Source organism: Symphalangus syndactylus, chromosome 17 (genome assembly GCF_028878055.3).
Source record: "Symphalangus syndactylus isolate Jambi chromosome 17, NHGRI_mSymSyn1-v2.1_pri, whole genome shotgun sequence".
Lineage (NCBI taxonomy): Eukaryota > Metazoa > Chordata > Mammalia > Primates > Hylobatidae > Symphalangus > Symphalangus syndactylus.
This window is the reverse complement of record NC_072439.2, coordinates 62,499,028-62,505,909: the sequence shown is the minus strand read 5'-3', so window position 1 is coordinate 62,505,909 and position 6,882 is coordinate 62,499,028. Positions and strand designations below refer to the sequence as shown.

The 6,882-nt window shown below is 43.3% G+C and overlaps 1 pseudogene; it reads left to right on the top strand.

Moving 5' to 3' along the window:
• Positions 1-1,142: 1,142 nt before the first annotated feature.
• On the top strand, positions 1,143-1,211 carry LOC134733370 (uncharacterized; annotated as a pseudogene).
• The last annotated feature ends 5,671 nt before the right edge of the window (positions 1,212-6,882 follow it).

Below are 6,882 nucleotides of genomic sequence, written 5' to 3'. Positions count from 1 at the left end.
GCAGAGGCAGTGAACTCTGTTTAGAACCTTGAATAGAAGACCAAGAGTACATGTGAGTCACCTTCTGAGGCTACAACACATCACTGGGAAGACTTTGGGGGCTGAGAGTTTGCTGGTTGCTGGAACAAGGAGCAAACACAAAATGTGGTCCCATCTGTGTCTACAGCTGGTGAGATTGGGTTATTCAAGAATCTGAGTGTGGAAGAAAGCAGCATTCTTGGAGAGAGCTGCAGGAGACATGATTCCTCAGGGCAAAGCCAGCTTTCTGGAAGTAGAATAAACTTGTAGTGAAAAGGTGAAGTGTATAGGGGAGTTTGTTTGCCTGGGAAACCTTTCCAAAGGTCACAGTTGAAAGGAAAGTTTTAGGAGAGAGTGGAATGGTAGAACACTGGGTGAGGAAAATAAAAAATAGAGAAATAGGGGATTGAGAGTGCATAAGAGGAGAGATGAGCAGAGATGGCAATGACCAAAGATAATCAGGACTTCTAGGATGGAAGAGAGATTGGGAGGTAGGAGCAGGAAGGCAAATTCAGATCCCATAAAGAATCAGTTGTGCTTCCAAGAGGTTCTCAGCCCAGTGAAATTCCAGGTCTCTTCCCATTCTTGAGAAAGAGTAGCAGTCTCTGGTGGAAGGAATATCCCCTACTTCCTGGGAAAATTTATTCATGACCTGGTCTGATAGTATTCCCTACTTCTTGGGAAGATTTACTCATGACCTTCCAGGGCAGGGTGGGAGTTGGGGTTTTGGTTGCTGCCATGCTTCTCCCTTTCCAGTATCTCTTCTGCTTATCTGAGGTAATGCAAAAACTTTAAGCTGATACCTGTTGGTGTAATGGGAGTGCCTTTAATTTATATTAACCTTCCAACTACCTTAATGTTTGCTAGTCATTTCCATGCACATCTTACCCTCAAATGCTCTTACATGTGTGTAGACCTAACTGTCCTATTGTGAATCCCCTGTCTATTAGATACCCAGAGGCATGACCCAGTCAGGTCACTCAAGAGTGGCTCAGCAACTCAGCAGACAGGATGTGGTCAAGGGGAAGATCAAGTCCCTGGTTCAACCTCCATGGTCAGCAACAAGGAAGGTGTCTGACTAGAGAGAAAGAGTCAGAAAAGCAAGAAGCAAATGTATTATAATAAAATGTTACAGCTCTTTTAGAATTTATCTAGCAGGTTTTCTGTTTACTATAAGAGAAGGGGAAACCACCACGGATTTGGAATATAGTAAGATAGGTATATATTTATTCTCTCAGTAGCTGGTGCAAAGATTCCTTTTGGGGGGAAAGGTGTCTTTGTAAAATTACTTCAGAGGCAAGCATGGGGAAGACTGTAAACCTTGTGTTTGGGTGCAGAAGTCCTTAAACTTTAGCATGCAGCAGAAACCCTGGGGTTGCTAAAACACAGATGTGCTGGTCAGTTCACCTTCAGAGTTTCTCACTCAGAAGACCTGGGGTAGAGCTTGAGAGTTTGCATTTCTAACACACTCGTGGGTGGTGCTAATGTTGCAGGTTCAGAAGTTTTGAGAACTACTGACTTTCAAAAAAGAAGACATTACCTGAATAACTGAAGAGAAGAATCTGAGGTTGTGGTTGTATTAGCCCATTCTCATGTTGCCATAAGGACATGCCTAAGACTGGGTAAATTATAAAGGAAAGAGGTTTAACTAACAGTTACACATGGCTGGAGAAGCCTCAGGAAACTTACGATCATGGTGGAAGGGGAAGAACATCATATGTTCTTCTTCATATGATGGCAGGAAGGAGAAGTGGCAAGCAAAAGGGGGAAAATCTCCTTATAAAACCATTATATCTTGTGAGAACTCACTCACTATCATGAGAACAGCAGCACAGGGATAACTGCCCCCATGATTCTTATGCCCACATGATTCAATTACCTCCCACAATGTCCCTCCCATGACACATGGGGATTTGGGGGAACTACAATTCAAGATGAGATTTGGGTGGGGACACAGCCAAACCATATCATTCTACTTTTGGCCCCTCCCAAATAGCATGTCCTCACATTTCAAAACACAGTCATGCCTTCCCAACAGTCCCCTAAAGCCTTTTTTTTTTTAATTTTAATTTTTGAGACAGTGGGGACTCTGCATGGGGGCTGCAACCCCACATTTCTTTTCTGCACTGCCCTAGCAGAGGTTTTCCATGTGGGCTCCACCCCTGCAGCAGACTTCTGCCTAGACATGCAGGCATTCCTATACATCCTCTGTCACTCAGGCTGGAGTGCAGTGGTGTGATTTCAGCTGATTGCAACCTCCACCTCCTAGGTTCAAGTAATTCTTATGCCTCAGCCTCCTGAGTAGCTAGGACTACAGGCACATAATTCAAAGTCTAAGCATATTCCAGCATTAATCCAAAAGTCCAAGTCCAAGTAAAGTCTCATCTGAGAAAAAGGCAAGTCCCTTCCACCTAAAAGGCTCTAAAATAAAAAACAAGTTAGTTAATTCCTGGATACAATGGGGGTACAGGCATTGGGTAAATGCACCCACTGCAAATGGGAGAAATTGGCCAAAATGAAGGGGATATAGGCCTCATGCAAGTCTGAAATCCAGTGGGGCAGTCAAATCTTAAAGCTCTGAAATAATCTCCTTTGACTCCATGTCCCACATCCAGGTCACACTGATGCAAGAGGGGGGCTCCTACAGCCTTGGGCAGCTCTGCCTCTGCAGCTTTGCAGGATACAGCCGGATACAGCCTGTCTTCCTGCTGCTTTCATGGCTGGTGTTGAGTGTCTGCAGCTTTTCCAGGTGTATGGTGCAAGCCATCAGTGGATCTACCATTCTGGGATCTGGAGGATGGTGGTCCTCTTCTCACAGCTCCACTAGGCAGTGCCCAGTGGGGACTCTGTGTGGGGACTCCAACCCCACATTTCCCTTCTGCACTGCCCTAGCAGAGGTTCTCCATCAGGGCTCCAACCCTGCAGCAGACTTCTGCCTAGACATGCAGGCATTCCTATACATCCTCTGAAGTCTAGGCGGAGGTTCCCAAACCTCAGTTCTTGTCTTCTGCACACCCGCAGGTCCAACACCACATGGAAGCTGCCAAGGTGTGGGGCTCGCATCCTCTGAAGCAATGGCCTGAGCTGTCCATTGCCTCCTTTTAGCCAAGGCTAGAGCTGAAGCAGCTGGAAGGCAGGGCACCATGTCTCAAGGCTGCACAGAGCAGGGGGGCCCTGGGCCAGTCCAGGAAACCATTTTTTCCCTCCTAAGCCTCCAGGCCTGTGATGGGAGGGGCTGCCACGCTGAAGACATTTTCTCCATTGCCTTGGTGATTAACATTTGGCTCCTTATTACTTATGCAAACTTCTGCAGCTGGCCTGAATTTCTCCCCAGAAAATAGGTTTTCTTTACTATTTCATTAGACTGCGAATTTTTCAAACTTTTATGCTCTGCTTCCTCTTGAACACTTTGCCACTTAGAAATATTTTTCTGTCAGATACCTTAAATCATCTCTCTCAAGTTCAAAGTTCCACAGATCTCTAGGAAAGAGGCAAAAAGCCACCAGTCTCTGCTAAAGCATAGCAAGAGTCACCTTTGCTCCAGTTCCTAGCAAGTTCCTCATCTCCATCCGAAACCACCTCAGCCTGGACTTCGTTGCCCATACCACTATCAGCATTTTGGCCAAAGCCATTCCACAAGTGTCTAGGAAGTTCCAAATTTTCCCACACTTTCTTGTCTTCTTCTGAGTCCTCCAGACTGTTCCAACCTCTGCCTGTTTCCCAGTTCCAACGTTGCTTCCACATTTTCTAGTGTCTTTACAGCAGCATCCCACTCTCTGTGGTACCAGTTTACCATATTAGTCTGTTCTCACAATGCTATAAGGACATTCCCAAGATGATAATTTATAGAGCAAAGAGGTTTAATTGATTCACAGTTCTGCATGGCTCGGGAGGCCTCAGAAAACTTACAATCATGGTGGAAGGGGAAGCAAAGACATCTTTCTTCACATGACGGCAAGAAGAAGAAATGCCAAGCCAATGGGTGAAAAGCCCTTTATAAACCTATCGGATCTCATGAGAACTCACTCTCTATCACGAGAACAGTATAGGGGTAACCACCCCATGATTCAATTACCTCCCATCAGGTCCATACCATGATGTGGGAATTATGGGAACTGCAACTCAAGATGAGATTTGGATGGAGACACAGCCAAACCATATCAGGGGGAGAGGATTCAGAAGGGAAGGAGAGAAAAGGGAGGCCATAGAGCTGGTAGCAGGCAGGCTGAATACTGTGTGAGGCAATCCTCCAAACTTTGAATATAACATTCTTGGGGTGAAGAGATTTCTTGTGGGAACTGGAAATGGGGTTGAGCTCTGCATTCTGAGAGGACATGAGGGTGAAACAGACATCATCTGTGGGGCCAAGGAGACTTAAAATTAAATCCATGAACATTTTCAGAAATCTTAGTGCAGCACTTGAAAATTTTCCCAAGTGGTGAAAATTGAGAATGGTAGGTGGTTTAAAGAAAAATCAAGGGATAAGGTGGGGTTTGTGTACCTCAGCTGACCTCTACATTGCATGTCATCTAGGAAGAAGTATTTGTTGGAGAGAAAGAAAGGTTCTGGGAAAATTAAACATTATACAGTATCATTCCTGAGGAAGCCTAATGTTCAAAACTCATCAGATGTTAGCAACACACAGAAAACCTGGGGAAGACAGATGCTCCTCAACAGGAAAGGATTCAAAAGGCTTTTTTTTTTTTTTTTTTTTTTTTGAGACAGAGTCTTACTCTGTCACCAAGCTGGAGTGCAGTGGCGCAATGCAATCTTGGTTCACTGCAACCTCTGCCTCCTGGGGTCAAGTGATTCTCCTGCCTCAGCCTCCCAAGTAGCTGGGACTACCCACGCGTGCCACCACACCCAGCTAATTTTTTGTATTTTTAGTAGAGATGGGATTTCACTGCATTGGCCAGGATGGTCTTGATCTCTTGACCTCGTGATCTACCTGCCTCGGCCTCCCAAAGTGCTGGGATTACAGACATGAGCTACTGTGCTCGGCCTCAAATGGCTTTTAATAAGCCCATTTGTTCATTACTAAGTCCACGTGTTCATTAAGTCCAATGAGACAAGACTATGCAAGTATCCACTAACTTCATCCATTGGTAATTGGGAGAAACAGTGAGGTTTTTACTGTAGTGTAACTTTTCCATATATACCCATTTATGAAAGATTGTAAGTAGAGGAAATTTCTACACATACCAGAATTTTTTTTTTTTTTTTTTTTTTTTTTTTGAGAGGGAGTCTCACTCTGTCACGCAGGCTCACTGCAACTTCTGCCTCTTGGGTTCAAGCAATTCTCCTGCCTCAGCCTCTCAAGTAGCTGGGATTACAGGCACGAGCCACCATGCCCAGCTAATTTCTGTATTTTTAGTAGAGACGGGGTTTCACCATGTTGGCAAAGATGGTCTTGATCTCCTGACCTCGTGATCCACCTGCCTCAGCCTCCCAAAGTGCTGGGATTACAGGCGTGAGCCACTGCGCCTGGCCATACCACACTGTTAACGGTGCTGAATGGGGTAATTACATTTTTCACTTTCTTCATTTCTGTATGGATGATTTTTTTAAAACAGGGAGTTTCATTACTTTTGTAATCAAAATATTTTTAGAAAGCAGATTTTTCTTTCTTTCTTTCTTTCCTTCCTTTTTTTTTTTTTTTTTTCTTTTGAGACAGGGTGTCACTCTGTCACCCATGCTAGAGTGCAGTGAAATGATCACAGCTCACTGCAGCCTTGACCTCCCTGGCTCAGGTGATTCTCCCACCTTAGCCTCCTGGGTAGCTGGGACTACAGAAATGTGCCACCACACCTGGCTAATTTTTGTATTTTTATAGAGGCATAATTTCACCATGTTGCCCAGGCTGGTCTCAAATTCCAATTACAGGTGTGAGCCACCATGCCTGACTAAAAGCAGATTTTATTTCATACTCTAGTTTTCAACTGTTTCATGAAACTAGAGATTTTTTTTCACTTGAAAAGGGGAAAAGAATAAAACAGCTTTATCATAAAGATAAAACGGAAACAAAAATTTACTTTACTGTATTGATACTTAGCAGATAGAGATGATCACCTTATAAATGTGCGTTTGAAACCGAACTGAACTAATCTGTCTTGTAATGAGCTTAACAATCAATCCAACAGAAACTCGTGATGAATGTGGCTGTATGGGTATATAGACTTCCCTTCTTGATGGTGGTTTAGTTCCACAACCCACATATGGACTTCAGGTCATTAGAACACAGGGCAGGCCTGACAGGATAAAGAAGACAGGATCACAAGACCTGGGCCTAATCACAGGGATGAGGTGCTAGAGTGAGAACAAAGGAAAAAAACTGACTTCAAGATGAGATCCTAAATTTGAGTTCTCTTTAAATTATCCAGGACTTGGAGGAGGACTGGTAATGTATCTTGTTAGATAGTGCCATATTCTGCTCCAAAAAGGTTTGCATTCCCATCAGCAATGTATAAATGAGACTGTTATTTCCCCAGAACCTCATAATGTGTTGTCATAATTTTTAATTTGCAATTTTCATCAATACTATAGGTGAGAAATGGTACCTAGAATGATGTTTTAATTTGCATTTCTCTAAGTATGAGTGAGTTTGGGTATCTTTTTATATGTTTAAGGGCCATTTTTGTATATTTTGTGTGAGTTGCCTGTTTCTTTTCCCAGTTTTTAAAATGAGATTTGTGGTTCTTTGTTCCTCAGTTTTTAAGGGTTCTTTATATATTAAAGATATTAGCCCTTGCCTTTGACATATGTTGAAATACTTTGCCAAATTTTCAGTCTTTTTTTGTGTGTGTATGTGTGTGTCTGTTTATGGTGGGTTTGCATGTTAATTTTTTTCATTTTTACATAGTAAAA